The following is a 13,152-nucleotide window of genomic DNA, read 5'->3' on the forward strand; positions in this document are numbered from 1 at the left end:
CTCCTTGCAGTCCAAGGACTCTCTAGTGCCCTCCAATTCTCTGTGTTCATTTTTTTTTTAATATATATTATTTTTTTATTTGTCTGTGCCAAGTCTTAGTTGCGGCCCAGGAATCTTCACTCTTCGTTGCCGCGCGCAGGATCTCTTAGTTGAATGGCTTGCGAACTCTTAGTTGCAGCATGTGGGATCTAGTTCCTTGACCAGGAATTGAACCCAGGCCCCCTGCATTGGGAGCTCAGAGTCTGAGCCACTGGACCACGAAGGAAGTCCCTCTGTGTGCATGTTTTTGAGAATAAGTGACTCCTTTGGGGAAACAGCAGAAAAGAGAACGGATTGGTAGCTGGTATCATCTTCATGTACATCTTTACAGACTGCAGCCCAGTGCCTACAGGACTAAATCCCAATCTCACTGAAGGTCCCTAAGATCCTTCACCATCTCCAGACTTGTGCCCCGCACCTCTGTCCCCTCATCCAGTGCTGTAACATCTTTCCAAGGTGTCCGTATCCCCCACTCTGCAACTCTGTTTTTCCTCCAGCTCTCTCCTCTTTGTGGAAAGCCCTCTTCCCCTCTTCATGTGGAAAACCCTCTTAGAGATCCAGCTTCCATGCTGCCTCCTCCAGGGAGGCCTCTTTGACTCACTCTGGATGAATCAAAGCACCTAAGACATGGGACTTGAATATGATTCCCTCTGTTCCTGAGTGTGGGTGGATGGAATGTGTCGGCAGAGCCTCATTCCTCACATCCACGTGCTTCCTAGCTCAACCCCTGCCTGTAGTGATGCTCCTGTGAATTCCAGTTTTTCCAAATCAGTTCTGCATTACCTTCGTGTTAAACAAGAAAAGTAAGAATGAAGCAAGAAAATATAGGCTCAATACAGATTATACTCAACAACAGATGTCTAAATACCCAATCTCAGGTCCTCTTTGAGTTTTGAGAATAGAACCCAGAAATATGCTTCAAGCTGCCATTTTATTCAACCTCTTGTTTCCTTCACCTTAATCACTCACTCTAGTCAGTTAGTTTTAGCGAGAGAAGAATGCTAACATTTCTTTTGAACTTACACATTTGAACAAAGATAAGTCCTCCCCTCTTAGATGAAAAGAAGATATTAGCTTAGTTAGGTATCTTAAAAATAGGATTGCCAGATAAAATACAAGACAACCAGTAAAATTTGAATTAAGATATATGACAAATAAATTTCCTAGCTTGCATTAATAGTAAGATCTTATGGAAAAACACAAACAAACTTTTTGACCAACCCAGTATAACTATGTCCCAGCATATAAGGTCCTCACCAAGGGACATACTTGAACTTAAGATGACTTTATTGTTTATCTGAAACTCCAATGTACCTGGTGTCCTCTATTTCTATTTCTAATTCCAATGTACCTGGCCATCCTGCTTGGAAATCATCTCCCCTAACTTCTCTCCAGCACAGAACCACCTTTGATGACATCACTGATGTGTGATCCTCTTGTCCTCCTTAAATCATCCTATGAGCCAGTCCATATAATTCTGGATGTTTTCATTGCTAGAAAGTGCTTTGTTATAGCGATTCAGAGTCTGATTTCCATGTTTTTCATCCATGGTTATTCTAGATTTGAAAAATGACTCATCACTATTCTTTAATAATAATAATTTTTTAAAATATGGACAGCAAGGAGATCAAACCAGTCAATCTTGAAGGGATTCAGTCCTGAATATTCATTGGAAGGACTGATGCTGAAACTGAAACTCCAATCCTTTGGCCACCTGATGTGAGGAACTGAATCATTGGAAAAGATCCTGATGCTGGGAATGATTAAAGGCAGGAGGAGGAGGGGCTGACAGAGGCTGAGAAAGTTGGATGGCATCACCGACTCAATGGGCATGAGTGTGAGCAAGCTCCAGGAGAAGGTGAGGGGCAGGGAACCTGGCGTGCTGCGGTCCACGGGGTCGCAGAGAGCTGGACCAGACTTGGTGACAGTCTTGTTCACAGCCAAGTTCCTACCAAAACAGCAGTTACTAGTCCCATTCCTTCCTGTTCTGAGCATTTGTCTCTAAACTTCAACTGATTCTCCTGGTAGGCACTGGATACTGCTATTTCTTTTTTTTATCACTATTTGTTTATTTTTAATTGGAGGATAATTACTTTACAATATTGTGTTGGTTTCTGCCATAAATCAACATAAATCAGCCATAGATATACGTATGTCCCCTCCATCAAGAGCCTCCCTCCCACTCCATCCCGCCTGTCTAGGTCATCACAGAGCACCAGCCCTAAGCTCCCTGCATCATTCACAGTGAATTCCCACTGGCTGTCTAATTTCACATACGATCATGCATGTGCTCCAGTGCTACTCTCTCAGTTCGTCCAACCCTCTCCTTCCCCTCCTGAGTCCACCAGGCTGTTCTCTATGTCTGCGTTTCCACGGCTGCCCCGCAAATAGGTTCATCAACATATGAAAGTAGGGAGAACGTTGTAATAAACCACATACACCCCTCACCCCGTTTCAGCCATGATCAACTCATGAACAGTCTCGTTTCACCTATAATTCCATACCCTGTCCCTCCACTTCCTCCCACCACTGGCCCCCAAACATCATATCATTTCATCTAAGAATACTTCAAACACAGCTGCTTCTTCATTCAGCACTGTGAACCTTGTCTGTTGAGTCTGTCTTCGTCCCTTAGGGCTGCCATAACAATATAGCACAGACTGGGTGGCTTACAAACGAAAGACATTCACCTCTCAAAACCCCGGAAGCTGGAAGGTCCAAGATCAAGGCACCAGCAGACGCAGTGTCTGGTGGGGACCCACTCTCTGGTTCAGTTCACTGTAACCTCTCACCACAGGAGGGACTAGGCAGCTGTCTGGGTCTCTGATACAGCCCGAGGGCGCTAATCTTATTCATGAGGGCCCCACCTTCATGACCTAATCACCCCCATGTAATAGCATCACATGAGGGGTAGGATTTCAACATGTGAGTTTGGTTGGGGGGGTGGGACACAAACTTTCCTTCTATAGTAGGTCCTACACAAGCTCACTCAGCACCATAAAGCCTCCCGTTGTCCCTCATTTACTTCCTCTTCCCCTCCCACAAGCTATATGATGATTTTCAGTTAAACCAATATTTCAGAGTTTACTTTTATTATTATTATTAATTTAGCCTCACCACATAACATATGGGATCCCAGTTCCCTGACCACAGATTGAACTTGTTGCCCCTGCATTAACAGTGAGAAGTCTTTTTTTTTTTTTTAACTAGAGGATAATTGCTTTACTAAAGGATAATTGTTGAAGGATAATTACTGAAGGATAATTGTTGTTTCCTGACAAATAACAGCGAGGAGTTGTAACCACTGGACAGCCAAGAAAGTCCCCAGAGCTTACTTATTATGATCAAATGAAATATCAGTCACTGGGGGGCCAAGTAGAATACCATGGCTACATTTTCTTTCTTGTACAACTTTTTGCTCTTCCTGGACTTTATAAGTCCTTTTTTGTGGTAGTCACCCAGGATCTGTCCTTCCCTTCTTCCTTGTCATAATAGAAATCTCCTGACTGTTTTTTACACGGCACCCAGAGAAACAGAACCAGTAAGAACCAGTAGGAAATATATGTTAATATATTGCTGTTGTTGTTCAGTCCCTAAGTTGGGTCCAACTCTTTGCAACCCCGTGGACTGCAGCATGCCAGGCTCCTCTGTCCTCCACTGTCTCCCAGAGTTTGCTCAGATTGATGCAATCGAGTTGGTGATGTCATCCAACCATCTCATCCTCTTCCGCCCTCTTCTCCTTTTGCCTTCAATCTTTCCCAGTATCAGAATCTTTTCCAGAGAGTTGCCTCTTGGCATCAGGTGGCCAGAGTATTAGATCTTCAACTTCAGCATCAGTCCTTCCAAAGAATATTCAGGGTTGTGTTCCTTTAGGATTGACTGGTTTGATCTCGTTGCAATCCAAGGGACTCTCAAGAGGCTTCTCCAGGACCACAATTCAAGAACATCACTTCAGTGCTCAGCCTTCTTTACGGTCCAACTCTCATCCGTACATGATTACTGGAAAAACCACAGCTTTGACTATATGGACCTTTGTCAACACAGTAATGTCTCTCCTTTTTAATATGCTATCTAGGTTTGTCATAGCTTTTCTTCCAAGGAGCAAGTGTCTTTTGCTTTTGGAAAAAGCAGTCACTGTCCAAGTGATTTTGGACCCAAGGAAATAAATCTGTCACTGCTTCCACTTTTTCGCATTCCATTTGCCGTAAAATGATGGGACCGGATGCCATGATCTTAGTTTTTTGAATGTTGAATTTCAGGCCAGCTTTTTCACTCACCTCTTTCACCCTCATCAAGAGGATCTGAGTTCCCTGATTGTACCCATGTCCCCTGCACTGGAAGCATGGAGTCTTTACCATGGGGCCACCAGGAAGTAAGTAAGTGTTAGTCATTCAGTTGTGACCGACTCTTTGCGATCCCAGGGACTGCAGCCCACCAGGCTCCTCTGTCCATGAGATTTTCCAGGCGAGGATACTGGAGTAGGTTGCCATTTCCTTCTCCAGGGGAACTTCCCAACCCAGGGATTGAACCCAGGTCTCCTTCGCTGCAGGCAGATTCCTTACTGACTCAGCTAAAAGGGAAGCCCACAGGATCACCAGAGATGCCCCTAAAATTTTTAATTAAAAAGTTACTTTTATTAACTTGTAACAGATTCACAGTATTATGTAGGTTCATCAGTGCCATTTTTCTCCATTCCATGTATATGTGTTATTACACAGTATTTGTTTTTCTCTGACTTATTTCACTCTGTGTAACAGGTGGAAAGGTTCATAGGTTCATCCACGTCACCATAACTGACTCACATTCGTTCCTTTTTATGGCTGAGTAATATTCCACTCTGTATATGTACCACAGCTTCTCTATCCATTCATCTGCCGATGGACATCTAGGTTGCTCCCATGTCCTGGCTGTTGTAAATAGTGCTGCGATGAACATTGGGGTACACGTGTCTTTTTCAATTGCAGTTTTCTCAGGGTATGTGCCCAGCAGTGGGATTGCTGGGTCATGCATGCATGCTAAGTCACCTCAGTCCTGTCTGACTCTTTGCTATCCTACGAACTGTAGCCCACCAGGCTCCTCTGTCCATGGGATTCTCCAGGCAGGAATACTGGAGTGGGTTGCCATGCCCTGCTCCAGGGGATCTTCCCAATCAAACCTGTCTCTTATGACTCCTGTATTGGCAGACAGGTTCTTTACCACTAGCCACCTCCTAGTTAGATTTTAAGAAATCCCCATTGTGTGTGTGCACTGAGTTGATCAGTCGTATCTGACTCTTTGAGACCCCATGAACTCTAGCCTGCCAGGCTCCTCTGTCCATGGGATTTTCCAGGCAAGAATACTGGAGTGGGTTGCCATGCCTTCCTCCAAGGGATCTTCCCAACCCAGGGATTGAACCCAGGTCTCCCACATTGAAGGAGGATTATTTACCAACTGAGACACCAGGGAGCTATTGTCCATAGTGGATTTATCAGTTTACATTCCCACCAACTGTGGTTCCCTTTTCTCCACACCCTGGCCAGCATTTATTGTTTGTAGATTTTTTGATGATGGCCATTCTGACCAGTGTGAGGTGATACCTCACTGTAGTTTTAATTTGCATCTGTCTAATAGTGAGAGATGTTGAGCATTTTTTCATGTGTTTGTTGGCCATCTGTATGTCTTCTTTGGAGAAATGTCTGTTCAGGTCTTCTGCTCATTTTTTGATTGGGTTGTTTGTCTTTCTGTGTATATGTTTTTATCAACTCCAGTTGTGGAAACTTAAGTACTTTAGGCAATCAGTATGATTGATGAATTTAGTTAGTTAAATTCTCTTAAGCAATTTAAACTGAATTTATAAAATTATTAGATTAGATTTTCCAAACTAAAAAGTAAAACCTCCCCAGATATTTAAACAACTCTCAAAAATCTAATAAATCAAACTTCTCGTAATGAATTCTCTTAGAAATGAATATTGTTTGCCAACTTAACCCAGTTCTCTAGTAACTTTCTACTCAAAGTCAAAATGTAAAATCAGTTACCAAATTATACATTCTCAGTTGGAATTATAGCCTGTTTTGCTATACTCTAATATGCAAATACCCTTCAACAGCACAAAACTTTGAATGCTTAATATATACAGATCATCTCAATGAATACAAAATCCTTCCTTTTCCTGACTGTACTAAATATGTATCATTATTAATAATTTGATTTTACTTCATCTCTGTATTTAATTAGACTTTTTTCTAGGAGTAGAACTGCTAGTTATAGGGTGTGTGTGTGACCCAATAATTCCACCCCTTGTTATAAACATAACATTAAGGCTTGCATATGACCACCAAAAGCCATGAACCAGAAGTTCAGATCAGTATTACACTTAAGGGCTTCCTACTGGAAACTCCAGAAATGTCCATCAACAGTGGATGTGTGTAATATGTAGTGTATTCACCCAATGGAATACTGCCCAGCAATGAGGTGAAGGATCTACAACCACACACACTATGGATGACTGGCATGCAAGAATTTGCTGCATGATTCCATTTACATCAGGTGTAAAACAAATCTGTGTCATCATCGGTTAGACGGAAGTTGCCCTGGGGGAGAGGGAGTGGTGGGAATGGAGTGTGATGGAGCTTCTGTTCTGTTTCTTGACGTAGGTTTTACGCTCAGTTTGTGAAAATTCTTCAAGTCCTACGTGAAGATATGTGCATGTTTCTGCATGTGGGTTTGTTGTTGTTGAGTCGCTCAGGCAAGTCCAACCTTTTGCAACCCCATGGACTACAGCACACCAGGCTTCCCTGTCCTTCACCGTTTCCTGGAGTTTGCTCCAACTTATGTCCATTGAGTCAATGATGCCATCCAACCACCTCATCCTCTGCCGCCCTCTTCTCCTTTTGCCTTCAGTCTTTCCCAGCATCAGGGTCTTTTCCAGTGAGTCAGCTCCTTGCATCAGGTGGCCAAAGTATTGGAGCTTCAGCATCGGTCCTTCCAATGTTATACTTTAGTAAACAGTCATTTTTTTTTTTTTTTAAACTTGGGCAGAAAGGAGTAGTTTTATCATCCCAGGGAAATTGGGTTACCTGCTTATGGGCAGTAATATTGCACATGAGACCCAAGATTTTGCTGAGACAGGATCCTGACTACACACATTCTGAGCAAATCTTCTCAAACTTGGGAAGAATTCGATGAACTGTTTTTACTGTCATCGAAACAAGGGACTCTCCAGTCCATGCCTTTGATGTAATGGATTACATCATCTCCTGGGTCACTCCAATCCTCAGTTCTCACCCTACCCCAACTTGACTTGTAACCCCCATTCATGCTCCATGCATTCTAGGTCACTTCAGTTGTGTCTGACTTTGTGGCCCCGTGGACTGTAGCCCGCCAGGCTCCTCTGTCCATGGGATTCTCCAGGCAAGAAGACTGGGGCGGGCTGACACTTCTTTCTCCAGGGGATCTTCTAGACCCAGGAATTGGAACCTGAGTCTTTTGGGTCTCCTGCATTGGCAGGTGGGTTCTTTACCACTAGCGCCACTTGGGAGGACCCATTCCTGCTGTATAGAGCTTCCTTTCTGCCTGGGTGCCTTTTCTTTAGCTCAAGGTACCTTCAAGTCTTACCATCTGGCGTTTCCATTCCATCAACTCTTTTACATTCTTATTAAGCCCTGGTTGAATTCTGGATTCTCTCATGGTCTTCCTTTCCTGCCAGGCCACTGCTCGTCAGGCTGGACTCTGTCTTTCTCTTTTTAAAACATTTATTTATTTGGCTGCTCCAGATCTTAGTTGTGGTATGTGGGATCTAGTTCCTTGACCAGGGATTGAACCCTGGGCCCCCTGCCTTGGGAGCGTGGAGCCTTAGCCTCTGGACCACCAAGGAAGTCCTTGTCTTTCTCTTTTGATCTTCTCTGATTTCCTTCCTATCACCCCTAAGGACATAGACATGGCCTGGTTGGGGAATAGTGCACATTCTCCTTCTCTGCTTGAATTAATTTTATTCAAGCCCACGCCATGTTTGCTTTGAAGTTGGGGAGGTGATGGCGGTGCCAAGTCATCCTGTTGAGCCTGAGATTGTAGTAAATGGAACATTCTAGGCTTTTTTTTTTTTTTATCACAAGATCAGCTATTTCTGTGCACTTAGTATTCTAAACCCGTGGGCCAGACTTTCCATTTATCCTGATTACATTTCAAACGTTAGATTTCATCCATTATTCCAGCCTGTCAAGACATTGTCCAAATCTTAATTCAATCGCCCAGGATGGAGTTTATCCCTCGGAGCTCTGGATAAGCCTCCGTGGCAGCGTTGGGCGATGACAATGCCGCCGGGCCAGGGCGCGCGCTGGCGAGGATGCCTGGGCGCCAAGCAGGGCTGCTCCGCGAAGATAAAAACAGAGCAGATGATGGGCGGCGGCCCAATGGAGGATTTGGTATTTAAAAAATAAACCCTTGGATCCTTTTCTCCTTGCCCTTCTGGCTTCCCGTTCAGTAACTCAGTTCCTTGGACCTGCTCGCCAAAGGCTGTGGACCAGAGATGGAAGTTGTAAAGGAAAGTTTCAAACCAGGTTCCTGATAAGAGCAAACAGGAGAGGTGGCTTTCTGGCCACCTTTTTTTTCCTTTTAATATTTATTTCTTTGGCGGTGTTGGGTCTTGGTTGCAGCACTGGGAGTCTTCCTTGCAGCTTGCAGGCTCTTTCGTTGTGGCTCTCGGGGCTCTCTAGGTGTGGCATGGGCTGAGTTGCTCCGAGGTATAGGGGATCTTAGTTCCTTGACAAGAGATCGAACCCAGGTTCCCTGCATTGCAAGGAGGATTCTTAACCATGGACCACCAGGGAAGTCCCTCTGGGCACTTCTGAGGATTCTCTTTTCTTCCCCTGGAGTCCGCATCAAAGCTAACCAGAAGCTGCATTAAGAGGGTGTACAGAGACCCGTCAGCTGACTTCCCGAATAGGGAAACAGGTGCAGTTAAGTGAAACTCTTCACCTGGTCTTGGGCTGATTCCTGGAAGATGGAGCTGGGACCAGAATCGCAGCCCCTTTGCTCCAAACTGGACCATCTCAGTGAGGTGACCTGACCCCTGCCTGCCTCCAGTCCGTAGAGAGCCAGTGTGCCTCCAGAGTTTGGGAGAAAATATTAGTTAAACAAAACAAAATTTTAAAATTATGTATTCATTTATTTATTTTTACTGTTTAAATTTTAAAAAATTTAATTGAAGTATAGTTGGTTTGGGCTTCCCTCGTGGCTCAGGTGGTAAAGAATCTGCCTGCAATGCAGGAGACCCTGGTTCCATCCCTGGGTCTGGAAGATGCCCTGGAGAAGGGCATGGCTACCCACTCCAGTATTCTTGCCTGGAGAATTCCATGGACAGAGGAGCCTGGTGGACATCAGTCCATGGGGTGGCAGAGTCAGACACAGGTGAGGGACCAACGCTTTCCATTTCCATAGTTTGTTTACAACGTTTCTTTGTTTCTGGTGTGCAGTGAAGCGATCCAAATATATATGTATATTCTTTTTTCAGATGCTTCCCATCATAGGTTATCATGTGATACTGGATATAGTCCCCTGTGCCATGCAGTAGGACCTTGCTGTCCATCTCTCTGATATATACTAGTGTGTACATGTTCGTCCCAGACTCCAAACTCCTCTCTTCTTTCCCCACTTTCCCCTTTGATAACCAGAAGCCTATTTTCTACATCTGTGAGTCTGTTTCTGTTTTGTAAATAAATTCATTACTTTTTTAGATTCTACATGTAAGTAATAATATCTGCTGTCATAATTTGTATTATTTGTTTTTTATTGAGGCATAGTCGATGTACAATATTATACAACTTTGAGGTGTACACCATAGTGACTCGCGATTTTTAAAGGTTCTATTCCCCTTATAGTTATATAGTTATTATAAAACGTTGGTTATATTCCTTCTGTTGTATTATACATCCTGGTTGCTTATCTATTTTATACAAAGTGTTTGTACCTTTAAATCCCCTATCCTTTTCTTGCCCCTCCCCACTTCATTCTCCCACTTCATATGGTTTGCTCTCCATATCTGCGAATCTGTTTCTCTCTTTGTTATATTCACTAGGTTGGAAAACATTAGTTTCTTATTAAAATACACAAGGATAGGGGCCTTCCCTGATGGTCCAGTGGTTAAGACCTGAGACTTCTACTGCAGGGGGCACAGGTTCAATCCCTGGTTGAGTAATATTCAACCAGTAATATTCAACCTCATTGGAAAAGATCCTGATGCTGGGAAGGATTGGGGGCAGGAGGAGAGGGGGATGACAGAAGATGAGATGGCTGGATGGCATCACCGACTCTAGGAACTTGAGTTTGAGTAAACTCCGGGAGTTGGTGATGGACAGGGAGGCCTGGCGTGCTGTGATTCATGGGTTCGCAAAGAGTCGGACACGACTGAGCAACTGAACTGAACTGAACTGAATATTCAACCTCACCCACATGCAGTGAGGCAATAAATAAATAAAACATACAAGAATGGATCATGGCATAGAATGCAAAAACCACTTAAATTTTAAAGATAAAACAAGATCAAAGAAATGTGCATTTACTGATTACTTGTGCCATGGGTGCACCGCATATGGCATCTAAGTTCCTCAACTAGGGATCGAACCTGTGCTTCTGCGTGGAGTCTTAACCACTGGACCACCAGGGAAGGCCCCTATCTTTGTATATTTTGATAAGAAACTAATGTTTTCCAACAAAAATAGATTATCTGACTTCATGGAACAATTTTAAAGCAGAGAAATAAGACGTAGTTAACGCTACAGCACTGCTTATAGAGATATATCTATAGGAAGTGTCTATGGGGAGGGAGTTCCATCCTTTTTCCCTTTATGTTGTTATCATCATCACCCTCATTATCATTAGCTATTTGTAGACGGTGACCAGCTAAGAAGCTTTTGTCAGGTTACTGGTATGTCATGGAGATCTCTCTATGACATGCAGGTTCATTCATTCAGCTTTATGGGGTCAGTCTTCCCAAATTGCAAGGAAGCAAGAAGGACTACCTGACTGACTCATTTCTCCTGGCCGTGGACTGACTTTATTATCTGCAATTAATGGTGAGTAACTCTGGGTACCATCCTTTGGTAGGCATGAATTTCTAACCCAAGAACATCTTTTAGCTCTGAGCATTGTCGCACTCAATGTTGCTATGAGACTGCAGCTATTTATTCCCCCGAGATGTTTTTCGAAAGAACTGTGATGGGACTCTGGTAACAGAATGTATTTTTTATGGCCACACAATCATTTTTATTTTTTTCTTCTTTAAAAAAAAAAAAGAAAAAAAAAAAAAAAAACGAAAACCCCGCACCATTTGTAAGACATTTCCTGTGAATACATTAGAATGTTAGAGGGGTGATGTACGCCAGAAGTCTTGGCAGGCAGGAGCCCTTTCCACTGTTTAATTTCTGTTTTAATCTGATGATGTAGTAGAAAGTAGATTAGCCAAAGATCATCAAGATTTCACTGAGTGCTCCAATTGTCTGCATAAGGGATTAAAAATATCCTCCTTCTCCTTAACCTCTGAATACCTCTTGGAATAATACATACAGATACATGGTTTTTAGAGCAAATATGTTATCAACATCTTCTTCAATCAGTGCCTTGTGGGTGCATGTCTGTTTCACAATAGAGATGTGTACAGAAAACCACATTTGGTTTTGCCTACCAATTATCCATTCCTTCTTTTTCAGCTAAAACCCCTCAGTTTTCCTTGGGGACCCACCCCTTTGCAGGGGTGATAGTCCAAGTATATAATGACTGGAATGACATGGTGTTACCATGCCGAACCAATCACAGCAGATGTTGGAAAGTGAAAAGTAAAGTCCCTCAGTCGTGTCCGACTCTTTGTGACCCCATGGACTATACAGTCCATGGAATTCTCCAGGCCAGAATACTACAGTGGGTAGCCTTTCCCTTCTCCAGGGCATCTTCCCAACCGAGGGATCGAACCCAGGTCTCCCACATTGCTGGCAGATTCTTTACCAGCTGAGCACAAAAGAAGCTCAAGAAGACTGGAGTGGGTAGCTTATCCAGCAGATCTTCCCGACCCAGGAATTGAACCGGAGTCTCTTGCATTGCAGGTGGATTCTTTACCAACTCAGCTATGAGGGAAGCCCACTGAACATAGCTTTCCTCATTAGATACTTGCTCAGTGAGTCTTGAAATCAGAAGACTTGGACTTTCCTTCTCCAAGAGCCAGGCCTGAACAAGCGAGGTCGAACAGATTCTCCATATTGAGAATCTGCATTCTGATCAGCAATAGCGGCAAGGCCGAAAACAGTGGGCACAGGTGTGTCTGAAGGTGTCACCTTGGAAATGCCCGCTTCCTGCCCTTTCTCAGACCTCATTGCTCAGCTTTTTCTTTGATTCTATAAGCTACCACTGTATCCATCAAATACACTTTTTGGTTTATATTTCCCTGAATTCGTTTCTGTTGCTTGCAAGCAATTACTCTCTAAGACAATAATTCAGAAGATACAATAGTAAAAAAAACAATTTTTCTGGAATGGGAAGGAATTCTGTTTTCCAGGGTAATTTTATTATTATAAAATTATAGAAATAGTTCTATGGAAGAAAAAAAAGCCTTCACAAGATTAAGTAGAAAATACAGTGAAAATAAAATTAAGAAAATCAGAGTTGTGGGGTAAAGCATTCAGTTTGCTCATTGGTGGTGATGGGGCTTGAACTAAATACAGCAGAAGTGCTAAACTTTATGTGAGTTCCTATTCCTACATGGGTTTCTTATTTTATTTTATCTAATGTCTTGTCTTACTTTTAGAATTCTTCTTTGACCTTTCAGTTCAGTTCAGTCCAGTCGCTCAGTCATGTCCGACTCTTTGCGACCCTGTGGACTGCAGCATGCCAGGCCTCCCTGTCATCACCAACTCCCGGAGTTTACTCAAACTCATGTCCGTTGAGTCGGTGATGCCATCCAACTGTCTCATCCTCTGATTTCCCCTTCTTCTCCTGCCCTCAATCTTTCCCAGCATCAGGATCTTTTCCAATGAGTCAGCTCTTCACATCAGGTGGCCAAAGTCTTGGAGTTTCAGCTTCCGAATCAGTCCTTCCAATGAATATTCAGGACTGATCTCCTTTAGGATGGACTGGTTGGATCTCCTT

The sequence above is a fragment of the Cervus elaphus genome, chromosome 31, assembly GCF_910594005.1.
Source record: "Cervus elaphus chromosome 31, mCerEla1.1, whole genome shotgun sequence".
Classification (NCBI taxonomy): domain Eukaryota; kingdom Metazoa; phylum Chordata; class Mammalia; order Artiodactyla; family Cervidae; genus Cervus; species Cervus elaphus.